The sequence below is a fragment of the Lissotriton helveticus genome, chromosome 7, assembly GCF_964261635.1.
Source record: "Lissotriton helveticus chromosome 7, aLisHel1.1, whole genome shotgun sequence".
Taxonomy (NCBI): domain Eukaryota; kingdom Metazoa; phylum Chordata; class Amphibia; order Caudata; family Salamandridae; genus Lissotriton; species Lissotriton helveticus.
The window spans coordinates 362,278,672-362,292,700 of record NC_136068.1 but is presented as its reverse complement, the minus strand read 5'-3'; the positions used below and the strand labels follow the sequence as shown (position 1 = coordinate 362,292,700).

The 14,029-nt window shown below is 51.7% G+C and overlaps 1 long non-coding RNA gene across 1 annotated transcript in view; it reads left to right on the top strand.

Annotated features, from left to right (window-relative positions):
- The first annotated feature begins 2,136 nt into the window (after positions 1-2,136).
- LOC144766765 (uncharacterized) overlaps positions 2,137-14,029 on the top strand; it is a 201,009-nt gene continuing 189,116 nt past the window's right edge. Inside the window, exon 1 of the long non-coding RNA XR_013597917.1 lies at positions 2,137-2,202. This is a non-coding gene — a long non-coding RNA (uncharacterized LOC144766765). The remainder of the gene's footprint in view (positions 2,203-14,029) is intronic.

Sequence of the window (14,029 nt, the reverse complement as noted above, 5' to 3'; positions counted from 1 at the left end):
TGCCCAGTCATGGGTTTAGCATTTACAGTGGTGTGGCAGCATACCGTGTTTTGTGAAACCGCAATCGTGATCAGGCCTTCTATCTATGAGCCGGCTCCATTTGTCTAAAGTGGATTGTATGTGTTTGTGGATTGTGTAGTCCATGCAGTATGTGCATGAATTAGCCAGAGTAATGGAGGCCTACATGTCCGATTTTGGAAGCTCCTAGCCAGCCCCTGTGCACAAGATGTAGGATAGATGTTCTCAGGACACCCCCGTGCCGCACGGCCACCAGCTGTGTGTGTGCCCCTCACCCCTCGCTGCTGCTCGCAGCCTCGTTACGCTGTTCGCCTTGCCGCCTTAGTTGCCTGCCTCGCTGTTCCCTGCCCCGGCACCTCCGCCGTGTTGTTCGTATTATAGTGTTATTCTGCTGTATTTTTCATTGCCTTTGGTGTTCTTTACTGTTGTCCCCCTGTGCGTTATTGTTGTGGTTTGCATAAGAAGACACCTGTAATCTGGTTGTAGGTTTCATGAAGTTTTCTTTATTGATCTACCTCAAGTAGGATAAACAGAGATCAACCTGGTACAACTCTATATCCAGTTCTTGTACTCCTATGCCAGTCCCTGTCAGCCCCACCAGGAGCAGCTTGCCTAGCTGCTCAGCCCATCTCCAACTGTCACCCACTCACACACACAGGCACCCAGGCATTCCATTCATCACAGGCACACCAACATTCTGTCACCATCTCATGCTCTGGTTGAGCAGCTAGGAAGACCTAGGCTGACTTACATGGCAATGTAAATCTCAGAATACAACATTATCCCTTTCCTTAAAAATTGAAAACAAAACAAAGTATATCAAAGGAAAAGAACTATACACAAAAGCAAAAATGTTCATATCTATGGGAAGCAAAAGAAATTTAAAGCATTACCAAAGAGAGAACAATACTAGTGAGAAAAGATGGGAAATATACATCATATAAGAACATGCATCAAAATCCCCCATCCTCCCTGATGACAACAGTGAAAAATTCATTAGATGTAAACACTGGGAAGGAACAATGTAAATCAATATTACATGAGCAACTAGCAGTAATCCCATCCTTTCCCAAAAACAAAATAGAACAACTGGTAGTGAAGAGAGGGCACATCCCACGACAAGCGCCCAAAGCCAGAAACTAACAACAAACTTACATACAACAACATCTGAAGCGCGGGACGACTTACACAGAACAACATCTGAAGCGCAGGGCGACTTACACAGGACAACACGTGACGCGCAGGGCGACTTACACACAACAAACTTAAATGTGCAGCTCAAGGCGACTTACCAACACATAACACAGGATGATGGGGACCACCCACCATAACCAGAACTACCCTCAACTAAGGGGAAACCAGTGATGTCCACTCTCCAAGAGACAAAGATGTCCCCAAGCTGGCAATAGCTTAAAACTGTGGCATCACAAACTACCAAAATTTGCATGGTGGATACAAGTACTATAACCATAAAAGAAGAACACTTCCCAACTACGTTACCCACCGGTGAGCGATCTCTCACCCGAGTACAACTCTAGACACACTAATAATGTTTTAACCTTACAGCTATAAGATATTCCTACAAGTAAAACAGCTGCAACATGAAGATATAAAAGTAACATATTTCTGATCCAAATTAGAGCAATGACAAAAGGATGAATGAAAACAAACACAGACTTGGTATTAGCCCATATGCTTCACTTCAGGGTAATAAAACCCACACTTAGTACCTGTGCCACAATATTTACTGTAATCACGAAAACTGTGCCAACAAAACACCGGAGTGCACAGGATGATCATGCTGGTTACAGGCTCAAAAACAGCACTGCAGCAGACTGCTCCCAAGTAAACAGTCTGATGAAAGAACATTACAGTTGATTAGGCAGCAAAAGAAGAAATGACTGTTCCAGACGCCACTCACAATTAAGTGTTGCGCCCTCCATGAACGAGTCAACAGCTGCTCAGCATCACAGACGGCAAAAGTTACACTGAGGAATTCCGAAAGCGTCACTGCACATTGCCTGCATCCACCAATTACAAAATGGAGTCACGCACAGTAGACGCAAGCCGAATGGCACACGGCGCGCTCCTGGTCCCAAACGTCCTGTAGCAGCCTCGCAGAGTGTGAAGACACGAAGACGTCATGAAAGGCTGGAGAGACTCCGGGATGACACCATTGACAGGGTGAGGAGCGCGAGGCAATTTTACATTTGAATTCGAAATCAAACTGACATTTCCCACTGAGCTTAAGAAAATCATGTTTGATAGATGTCTTTTTACACAAAAAAAGGCAGAACAACTAAGTCAAAGAACTTCGCACTGGGCATTAATGCAGTCGGACACTGAATACCTTGGTTCTGTAAACGCAGCACACATTTCTTGATGTAACCATGACGTGGATAGTAATTACTTGGATTGCAAATACTTTATAATTAGAAACTCCGTGGCATCAACACATCCACTATTAACGGCACAAGCATTGTATATTTCCACTCCTTGATAAATGTGAGCTCTGTCAATTTCTTTTCATTTTCTACTCGCTTTCATGCCTGGTTGCTCGAGAGTTAATTGTACTACAAAGACAGTTTCCTTTTCACTCAGCCGCTCATTTGTTTCATGCTAGGTTGCTCGGTGTAGTGGACGCATTCTAGTAGTTGCACGTCACGTAGGCGTGACGTGCGACGACCATGTCGGCAAGCTGCGCGCGCAGCCTGATTGCGCGCTGAGAAAACACCGTTAGGAAGCGCCGGCCGGCGCTCCTCAGCAGATATTGTAATTAGATAAATAAAGTACTTAACTCCTCCAACACAGCATCGTGCAGTTTATTATAAGCACCAACTTTACAGTGGCGACGAGGCAGGGGATCCACTTGACACCAAGTAAGAAAAAAAAAAATCGAACCCCCACCACGTGGGCAGCTACACTACAGGCAACCCCCTGACCACTGGGACACGGCGCAGAGCGGCGCTAACAGGCCGGAGTGTGGAGAGCACGAGGGGGCAAGACGGAGCCACCGAGAACGACAGGCTGAGGAGCGTGGCAGTGCCACAGCAACCGGAGGAGCGGCGCAGTGGCCGGAGAGGCAACACCGCAACCTGCAGCAGACCAATAACTGAAAATACCTTCACATCACTACGTGGAAGGTAGGAACAGAGCTGGCTACCAAAAGGGAGGAAGAGGGGACCAGAACTAGGAGTCCCCAGGAGGACGCCCATGCAGAAGTGCAGGACAGTGCCCCAGGGAGCCCCACCAGCAAGGCGACAGAGGTCAGGGAGGTGAGGATGAGCACACCGGCAGGCTATGCAATTGCGCCGGTGCAGTTCCTACCGAAACCTGGCGAACCCCTGATGAAGTGGGAAGATTGGAAGGAATATATCGATAATTTTATAGGGGTCCTAGAGGATGAAAATGAAGAGAAGTTCACCCCCCAAAGAAAGAAACGTATTCTGCTGCTGAACCTGGGACCGGAGGGTCTCAGGATTTACAAGAGCCTGGTGCCCAAGAAGAGAGAGGACAACGACTCGGACGTCTATGCCCATGCAGTGGAAGACCTGGATGAGAGGTACCGTCCCACCATATGTGTGTCTGTGGATAGGTTTAACTTCCAGCAAAGGAAACAACGGGCTGGAGAAACCATAGAGGAATATGTAGGGGCCTTGAGGAAACTAGCGGCCCCGTGTAAATACGCACGGTGGGAGGATGAATTCATAAAAGACCAGATCGTGATGCACACGACGAGCACACAGGTCCAAGACAAGTTGTGGGCGAGCGGCGACACCACGCTCAAAGAAGTAATGGTCATCGTAAAAAGGGCGGAGCTTGCCAGGAGGTGCGCGGCAGCGACCAAGAAAGAAGTGGTCACCCCAACAATGGTGAACAGGATACAAGAGGGAGACCACCGTAAGGACCAAAGAGGAAGAGACCCAGCAACCAAAGGAACCAGTAGATGGCAAGGAAAACAAACAGGGAGCGACAACAAGAAATCGTGCTACAGATGTGGCAGTTGGTCCCACGACGCACGCGACAGAAGATGTCCCGCATTCCGAGCCAAGTGCCTACACTGCGGCATCCTGGGCCACTACGAAAAGGTGTGTAGGAAGAAACACTCTAAGGAAACAGTGAAATGCGTCGAGCAAGGGGAGGAAGATCTGGAAGAGGTTGCAGAGGAAGAGGTGGTCACCGTCCTGTGCATATATGACCAGGTAATGAGCATAGAAGGGAGGAAATCCACCAAACCCATCCTGGACATGTCAATGGGAGGTATCACCATCACCGTGGTGGCGGACACAGGATCCCCCTTCACCATCATCCAACAGGCAGTATGGGAAGAAACATTCAGACCCAAGTTGGGACCGGAGTTGGAAAAGTTAGACATCCGACCTGTCACCTACAATGGCGACCGCATTCCAATGTTGGGGTTCCGCCGCCTACTGTTCGAATTCAGGGGCCGGTCAGCATGGTGCAAGCTGTACATTGCGGAAAAAGGACCCTCGGTCCTGGGATGGCTAGACCAAGGGGACCTAGGAATAAAACTGGATCCAGGAGGAAAAGAACAAATATTACTTACAGAGCAAGAAGAATGGCCAGACATGAACAAATGGAAGGAGAACTACCCGAAAGTGTTTGGTGGCACAGTGGGACGGATGGAAAACTTCCAACACAGGATTGTGCTCAAGGAAGGGGCCATTCCGGTAGCCCACAAGGTGAGGAATGTGCCGATTGCGGTGAGAGAAGCAGTCCAAACTGAACTCCAGGAGCTGGAAAAGAAAGGAATAATAGAGCCGATAACCTGTGCAGAATGGTTGGCGCCCCTGGTGGTCGTAATGAAGCCAAATGGGAAGGTCCGGCTCTGTGTGGACCTAAGAGAACTGAATAAGAATATTGTGGTGGAGAAATTTCCCCTCCCCAGGATCGAGGAAATGTTGACTAAGACCAGGGGGGTGCAGTGGTACTCCACCATCGACTTGACCTCGGCCTATCACCAAATTGCACTTCACCCGGACAGCAAACGGCTCACATCCTTCATCACCCCGTTTGGATGTTACCAATTTTGTCGGATGCCTTTTGGGCTGGCCTCAGCAGCTGTTGTCTTCCAGAAAATGATGCACCAACTGTTCAGAGACTGCAAGGATGTCCAGTATTTCCAGGATGACATCTTGGTGATGGGCCGAGACCAGCAGGATCATGATCAGAAGCTGGGAAAGGTGTTGAAAACACTAGAGAACAAAGGCCTCACGGCGGAGTGGTCGAAGTGTCGGTTGGGACTGCAGTCAGTAACGTACCTAGGTCACGAGATCGGACGACAGGGCGTTACCCCCAAATCGGAAAATGTCAAAGCCATCGCTGAAGCACCGCCGCCCAGGAACAAGGAAGAAGTCAGGTCGTTCCTGGGGATGGCGGAGTACTACAGCAAGTTTGTGGTACACTTCGCTTCCAAGACCCACAACTTGAGGCTGTTGACCAGAGACAGCACAGTGTTCCAGTGGACACCAGAAGCCCAAGCAGAGTTCGAGTTGATCAAAAGGGATGTCACTGGAGCTGTTCCCCTCAAAGGGTACGACCCACAAGGCACCACCGTACTGACGACAGATGCCAGCGACAAAGGCCTGGGTGCTGTACTCATGCAAGACAGAGGCAGAGGGGAAATGGAGACCATCAGCTTTGCGTCCAGAGCCTTGTCAGACACGGAAAGCAAATACAGCGTGATCGAGAAAGAAATGCTGGCGGTCGTATGGGCCATGACGAGATTCCGGCAATTTCTGTGGGGAACACGCTTCCTACTCAGGACAGACCACAAACCGTTGGTGAAGGTGCTGACGTCGAGTGGACATGCCAGTGCCACCCCCCGGATATCCAAAATGTCTCTAAAGTTGCTCGAGTTCAGGTACGATGTCGAGTACATTCCGGGAAGCCGGAACCGAGTAGCGGATTATCTGAGCAGGGCAGCTGCCATGGAGCCAGGAGAGGAAGACCATGTCGGCAGTGGAGAGTTGGTAGCTCTAATAGAGGACCAAGAGAAACTGATCAGTCTACAAGAATGGACAGAGTCATATGAAGAGGACACTGACATAAAGGAAGTGAAGAGGTACATCGTACAGGGATGGCCGGACAAAAGGAACGTGAGGGCAAGTCTCAAGCCGTACTTCGAAGTGCGGGAAGAACTGTCGTTAGGAGACAAAGGAATCTTCATATACAGAGGGGATAAGGTGATTCCCCCAAGGAACCTCACTTCAAAACTGATGGACTTGCTACATGAGGGACACCTGGGCATAGGGAAACTCAAAGCGCGTGCCAAACAAAATTACTGGTGGCCAGGCATGGACATAAGGGCTGAAAGGCATGTCAGAGAGTGTCCCCAATGTCAACGGGCAGACAAGACATTAAAACCATTGAGGCCAGCGATGGGAAAGTTTGACCCCCCTTCTAATCCGTGGGAGGAACTATCCATAGACATTTTGGGACCGGTCCTAGATGACCAAGGTACACAGAAATACGTGTGTGTCCTCATGGATCGATATTCGAAGTGGCCAGAGTTGAGAATAGATGAATCCATGGACACAGAGAACATCCTTACATTTCTGTCAGAGACTTTCACGAGGGAAGGAATACCCAAATCGATTTTGAGTGACAACGGACCCCAGTTCACGTCAGAAAAGTGGAACAAGTTCATGCAAAGAAATGGCGTCACTGTCAAACATACTGCAATCTACCATCCGGCTGGAAACGGTTTAGTGGAGAGATTTAACAGGGTAGTGATGGGAGCCATACAAGCAGCCATATCAAGTGCACAGAACTGGGAGAAGGCGCTAGAGAACATGGTATGGGCCTATAGAATAACACCCACTGGTACGGGGTATAGTCCATTCCAAATACTGAGAGGACGTGAACCCTTTACCCACGATAACAGAGTGTGGAAGGAAAAGCTTATCACCAGTGAATGGTCCCCTGCAGTGGTGCGGGCCAACCTGGAAAAAGCACAGACAATTTACAGCAACCACTACAACAGACGTAGGAATGTCAAAGGCACCGGTCTGGAGCAAGGAGAGTGGGTAAGAGTAAGATTGGCCACCCTGCAGAAGAAGGGAGACAGCAAGTACAGCAAGCCGTTGCAAGTGGTCGAGGTGTATGATCGGGCAGCCCTATTAAGCGACGGAAACGTGTGGTCCCAAGACCGCATGGCCAGGTGCAATAAGGTTTTGGGCTGGGAGCAACAGGGCACCGATTGGGAAGACAAGGAAGGTTCTGAGGTGGAAAGGAGTCAAGAGACCGCGGAGCAGCGAGGCGGAGTAAGAGCAGGAACGGAAAGTGAAGAGGAAGGAGAAAATGGAAGTCAAGGAATGGAATGGGACAGGTTGGAGAGAAGCACGCATGAAGAGGGAGCTCTGAACGAAGGAACAGTAAGCAATGAGTTGCAGAGTCAAGAGACAATGGAGAACCCAGTCAGGGTCACAAGGAGCGGAAGGCAGGTGGTAAGACCTTCCAGGTATCGAGATTTTGAAATGGACAAGGAACTGTAAGTGACTCATCTTGTTTGATAAAAAAGGGGGAGATATGTAGTGGACGCATTCTAGTAGTTGCACGTCACGTAGGCGTGACGTGCGACGACCATGTCGGCAAGCTGCGCGCGCAGCCTGATTGCGCGCTGAGAAAACACCGTTAGGAAGCGCCGGCCGGCGCTCCTCAGCAGATATTGTAATTAGATAAATAAAGTACTTAACTCCTCCAACACAGCATCGTGCAGTTTATTATAAGCACCAACTTTACACTCGGCTGTTTATTAATCAAATATTCAACCTATGCTGCAATTAGTTGTGTAAATTATTTTCAACAGTTTTTAGTCCGATTAAATCACTCGCCTCAGCTATGCTCTGTTTCTTGGAGTGTCATTTATAAACAGTCAGAAAGAGTGCAGACAGTGTCACTTTAGACAAAATGAAATTCTTCTCTTCTAGTGCGCACATGTGGAAATTAGTAAAAGCTGCGTAGACCAAATGATGACCACCTCTGACCACACAGTGAGATTTCAAAGGACATCTGATACAGCATTTGCAGTCGACTTAAGTACAGGGGGAATAAGTCATAAGTCAAAATAAATTTGAGCTTGCTATGAGTAATTAAGACAGCAAACTTGGCATAACCACAGCTCTCTTGTGTGGTAGAAGTGAAAATATTCACTGAGTTAGTCCATAACTCATCTCTTGAACAGCCACAGGTGCTCCATACTTCACAGAGTTACACCATAACTCTAATCTTGGTCAGTTACAGTTCCATTGCACTGTGGATACATCCATACTGCAGGGTAAAAGTCTCAACAGTCATACCCAAACTGCAAACAGGCCATACCTGTGGTCTTAGTCCATGGAGTAAAGTCAGGCAACAAGTTGGGGCCGTCCGATGACTGGACACTGGTGGGGCTAACTTGCCTTTTACTCCATACTTTTCTTTTCATTATTTTTCTTCAAGTTACTCTGGTTACAAAGATTTCTTAGGAGTCTCTGGATCTGTGCTCAGTCCTTAAGTACGCTTGGGTCTTGGTCCTTGGTCCTCGTCGCCAAAAATAATGTTGTGGTTTGCATAAGAAGACACCTGTAATCTGGTTGTAGGTTTCATGAAGTTTTCTTTATTGATCTACCTCAAGTAGGATAAACAGAGATCAACCTGGTACAACTCTATATCCAGTTCTTGTACTCCTATGCCAGTCCCTGTCAGCCCCACCAGGAGCAGCTTGCCTAGCTGCTCAGCCCATCTCCAACTGTCACCCACTCACACACACAGGCACCCAGGCATTCCATTCATCACAGGCACGCCAACATTCTGTCACCATCTCATGCTCTGGTTGAGCAGCTAGGAAGACCTAGGCTGACTTACATGGCAATGTAAATCTCAGAATACAACAGTTATTATTGCCTTTTGTATTTATTTTCCTGTTGTCCCCCTGTGCCTGGCCCACCCCGCTCCCTGCCGCCGTTCACGCGGCCACGCCCCCTTTTGTTTTCTGTCCTCCCCGCTCCCGCCTCCCAGCTGCTCCTCCCTCCCACTTGTCCATAAATGGCGACCGCGCGGCGCAGGTGAGTGTGACCTGTTCTCAGGACACCCACGCGCCGCACGGCCACCAGTTGTGTGTGTGCCCCTCACCCCTCGCTGCTGCTCGCAGCCTCGTTACGCTGTTTGCCTTGCCGCCTTAGTTGCCTGCCTCGCTGTTCCCTGCCCCGGCACCTCCGCCGTGTTGTTCGTATTATAGTGTTATTCTGCTGTATTTTTCATTGCCTTTGGTGTTCTTTACTGTTGTCCCCCTGTGCCTGTGTGCGTTATTATTGCCTATTGTATTTATTTTCCTGTTGTCCCCCTGTGCCTGGCCCACCCTCTTCCCGCCGCCGTTCACGCGGCCACGCCCCCTTTTGTTTTCTGTCCTCCCCGCTCCCGCCTCCGAGCTGCTCCTCCCACCCACTTAGCCATAAATGGCGACCGCGCGAACGCGCAGCGGTCACGCGCAGCGGGAGCGCCGATTGTGCGCCGAAGGCGCGCCAAAGGTAAGCCAGTCTGCGCCCGTCCGCGCCTGGACCGCGCCCAGCGCCAGGACCCCTGGCCCCCGACGATGCAAGACGTCCCGACAGACCTACGACGCCGCGGCCCTCATCGCATTCAATGCCGGCCGGAACCCCACCTGCTGCCGGGCCGCCCCGAAACGCTTCCACGGACCCTTCACCTGCACAACCTGCAAGTTCACCTGCCTCCGAACATGCACCGCGTCCGCCAAGCCAAACTCCAGCAGCGACCTCAAGTGCATCCTGCTCAACACCCGCTCCGTCCACAGACACGCCGTCGAACTCTGGAACCTCCTCGACACAACATCACCAGACATCGCCTTCCTCACTGAAACATGGATGAACGCCTCCTCAGCCCCCGACATCGCCATCGCCATCCCGAACGGATACAAGATCATCAGGAGGGACCGCGTCAACCAGACTGGAGGAGGCATCGCCATCGTCCACAAGAACACCATCCGCATCACGACCGACGCCGACGACACCTACGCCACCGCCGAACACCTCCACTTCCAGATTCACACCGACCCAAAGACGACCCTCAGAGGCACCCTCATCTAGAGACCCCCAGGACCCCGCACACAATTCAGCGAAGACATCGCAGACTTCATCAGCCCACAAGCCCTCCCCTCCGCTGACTACATCCTCCTAGGGGACCTCAACTTCCACCTGGAGAACAACAAGGACCGCAACACCGTCACCCTGCTGGACAACCTAGCCAACCTCGGACTTAAGCAACTGGTCAACACCCCCACCCACTACGCCGGCCACACGCTTGATCCCGTTTTCTCATCCAGCAAGCACATCACCTTCAGCCACTCCACCGGACTTCACTGGACCGACCACAGCTGCGTCCACTTCAGCTTCAGAAAAACCACAACCCACCACCACCCGCAACAGGTTCCTCACATAAGCTGGAGCAAGATCACCGCCGACCAGCTCACCACCTCCCTCAGCCAGAACCCACCTGCCAGCACCCCGGACCCCAACGAAGCAGCCCGCAACCTCACTCCAAGAAGACCTGCCGCACCCTCGAGAAAGCCTGGCTCCTCAACCAGACCACCGACAACATGACCGCCCTCAAACACGCCACCCGCAAGCACCACCAGCTCATCCGCACCACCAAGAAGAAATCACTGAAGGAGCGACTGGACAACAACGCCCACGATAGCAAGGAACTCTTCAGCATCGTCAAGGAGCTCTCCAACCCCAGCACCGGCAACAACGACATCACCTCTTCACAAGATCTCTGCGACTCCCTCGCCTCGTTCTTCCACTGCAAGATTGCCGACATCCACAACAGCTTCGGCGCACCATCCACGCACCTAACCGTCGAACCAACGCACCCCACCGCCACCCTCCGCACCTGGACCACGGTGACCACCGAAGACACAGCCCGCACGATGAACACCATCCACTCCGGTTCTCCAACCGACCCCTGCCCCCACCACGTCTTCAACAAGGCCGACTACATTGTCGCACCCCAACTCCGGGACGTCATCAACACCTCCTTCAACACCGCCACCTTCCCGGAGTGCTGGAAGCATGCCGAGCTCAGCACCCTACTGAAGAAACCAACAGCGGACCCCACCGACCTCAAAAACTTCCGCCCCATCTCGCTCCTCCCTTTTCCTGCCAAAGTCATCGAGAAGATCGCCAACAGACAGCTTGCCGCCTTTCTCTAGACAAATGGATCCCTCGACCCCCCGCAGTCCGGTTTCAGAGCCAACCACAGCACCGAGACCGCCCTCATCGCAACCACCGACGACATCCGAGCCCTGCTCGACAACGGGGAAACAGCGGCACTCATCCTCCTGGACCTCTCCACAGCGTTCAACACTATCTGCCACCGCACCCTATTCCAACGCCTCAGCAACACCGGCATCCAAGAGAAGGCACTGACGTGGATATTCTCGTTCCTTGCCGGAAGAACACAGAGAGTCCGCCTCCCCCCGTTTCGATCCGAGGCCACCGAAGTCATCTGCGGCGTCCCGCAAGGATCATCACTCAGCCCCACCCTCTTCAACGTCTACATGAGACCTCTCTCTACCATCGCACGCCAACACAACCTCAACATCATCTCCTACGCCGACGACACCCAGCTGATCCTCTCCCTCACCAGAGACCCCGACACCGCCAGAACCAGCCTCCACGAAGGGATGAAAGACGTCGCCGAGTGGATGAAGAACAGCCGCCTGAAACTGAACTCAGACAAGACGGAAGTCCTCATCCTGGGACCTTCACCCTCCGCCTGGGACGACTCCTGGTGGCCCCCAGCCCTGGGCACTGCCCCCAAGCCAACAGACCACGCACGCAACCTGGGCTTCATCCTGGACCCCTCCCTCTCGATGACCAGACAAGTCAACGCCGTCTCCTCATCGTGCTTCAACACCCTGCGTATGCTTCGCAAGATCTTCCGCTGGATCCCGACCGAGACCAGGAAGACTGTCACCCAGGCACTCGTCACCAGCAGACTGGACTACGGAAACACCCTCTACGCCGGAACCACAGCCAAGCTACAGAAAAGACTCCAACGCATCCAGAACGCCTCCGCCCGCCTCATCCTGGACATCCCCCGACGCAGCCACATCTCCGGCAACCTGAGGGACCTGCACTGGCTCCCCGTCAACAAGAGGATCATGTTCAGGCTCCTCACCCACGCACACAAGTCTCTCCACGACCTGGGCCCCAAGTACCTCAACGACCGCCTGACCTTCTACACGCCCACCCGCCAGCTACGGTCTGCTAGCCTTGCCCTCGCCACCGTACCACGCATCCGAAGAGCCACCGCTGGAGGCAGATGTAAATGTAAATGTAAAATGTAAATGTAGTATACTTGTAAAGCGCACAGCTGCCCCAGCAACAGGGCGTCCCGGCGCTGTATAACTCTGGGGAACCCGTCCTGGCTTTCCCTGTGGGATGGTCCCTTGCTGGGAGTCCCCAAGGTGGAGCCAGGCATCCCCGGAATTGGTGGGGCCGTTGTGGAGATTAGGCAAGCTAATGCCCAGAGTTGCCGAGTGGAACCCCTGATTAGAGTAAGCACCGAAGCGAGAATTATCAAGTCCGCTGACCAAGGTACACGACCCTGCCGCGTCGGGAATTGAACCCTGGTCCCGGGCTGACTTCTGCTCTCAGGCCTGCTGCCTCTAACCAGTGAGCCACACTACTCCACTCCACAGATCCTTCTCCTACCTGGCGGCCAAGACATGGAACTCCCTCCCCATCCACCTTCGGCTGACCCAGGACCACCTCGCCTTCAGGAGACAACTCAAGACCTGGCTGTTCGAGCAGTAGCGGACCCCTTCCCCCAAGCGCCTTGAGACCCTTCCGGGTGAGTACCGCGCTATACAAGTGTTATGATTGATTGATTGATTGATTGAGATTGTTTTCAGAGAAAGTTGAAGAATATTACTGTCAGTCCTGAAAATGGAGGGAGGCGACAACACTCTTAAAATTCACTTAAGCAGCTCCTGCTGAGTGGAGCTGCTGATTAGTGCACCTGTGATACTGTCATTTGGTATGTGTTTGGGGTGGGACTTTCATATGTGTGAGAGAGATTTTTTAAATGAAGCCATTGCTAAGAGAAGTGAAAGAGCCTGTCAAGCCGCAGGAGGTGTAACTGTCCAGGTAGTGCCCGTAACTGCCAGATTCTAGTGTGGAGGGTCTACCAGGAGAAAGAAGACTGCAGAAAGTGATCTGCAAGTCTGAATAGAGTCGGTGCAGTTTCTCCAGAAGTGTGCTTCAAAGAGGGAATCATGGGCAGGCAGCCGACCTTGCAATAGGAGCAATGACGACTGACCTTGCTGCTTAAATCAAGAACTGTTGCCATGGTGAATGTAGCCACCAAACCCCAGAACTGTTTCTGCAGCTGATGTTGCCACAGAAGTCATAAACGTCACCGTTGCAGGCAAGACTTGTGGCCATGAAGGTCACCACTGTATTTTACAAAGTGCATCCCATGGCTGCTAGCTTGCTGTTGTGATACCTATGTAAGTGGTGGCTCATCTGCTGCCCAGTGACACAGAAGCAGGTCTAATGCATGCCATGAACGCTCACTGGCTTCCATTATCCTCAATCACTAAAGGACCCACAGCTGCAGCTCTGGCAGCTCCATCCTGCTGCGACCTACCCAGACCATGGGCCAGTCCTGCAACAATGCTGTCTCAGCCTAGAAGCGGGCATGATCGAGAGATTCGGTGTTGAAACGCATAGGGATCTGCATTGTGGTGATGCAGTATCTAGGAGACTGTACTGAACTCAGCACAACCATATTTGAACATGGGTTCCTGCACCTGAGTCTTAATGCCTCACAAAACTAACCTAAAGGGGATCTGCCTAGACTCACAAGAGGGGGGACTCATGTAAAAGAAATAAGAGGAAGACAGTAAAGCCAGTATCCCAAGGATCAGTAGCCTAAATGGCAGTGCATATTATACCTGCTGCAGTATACCGTTTTAAGCATGTCT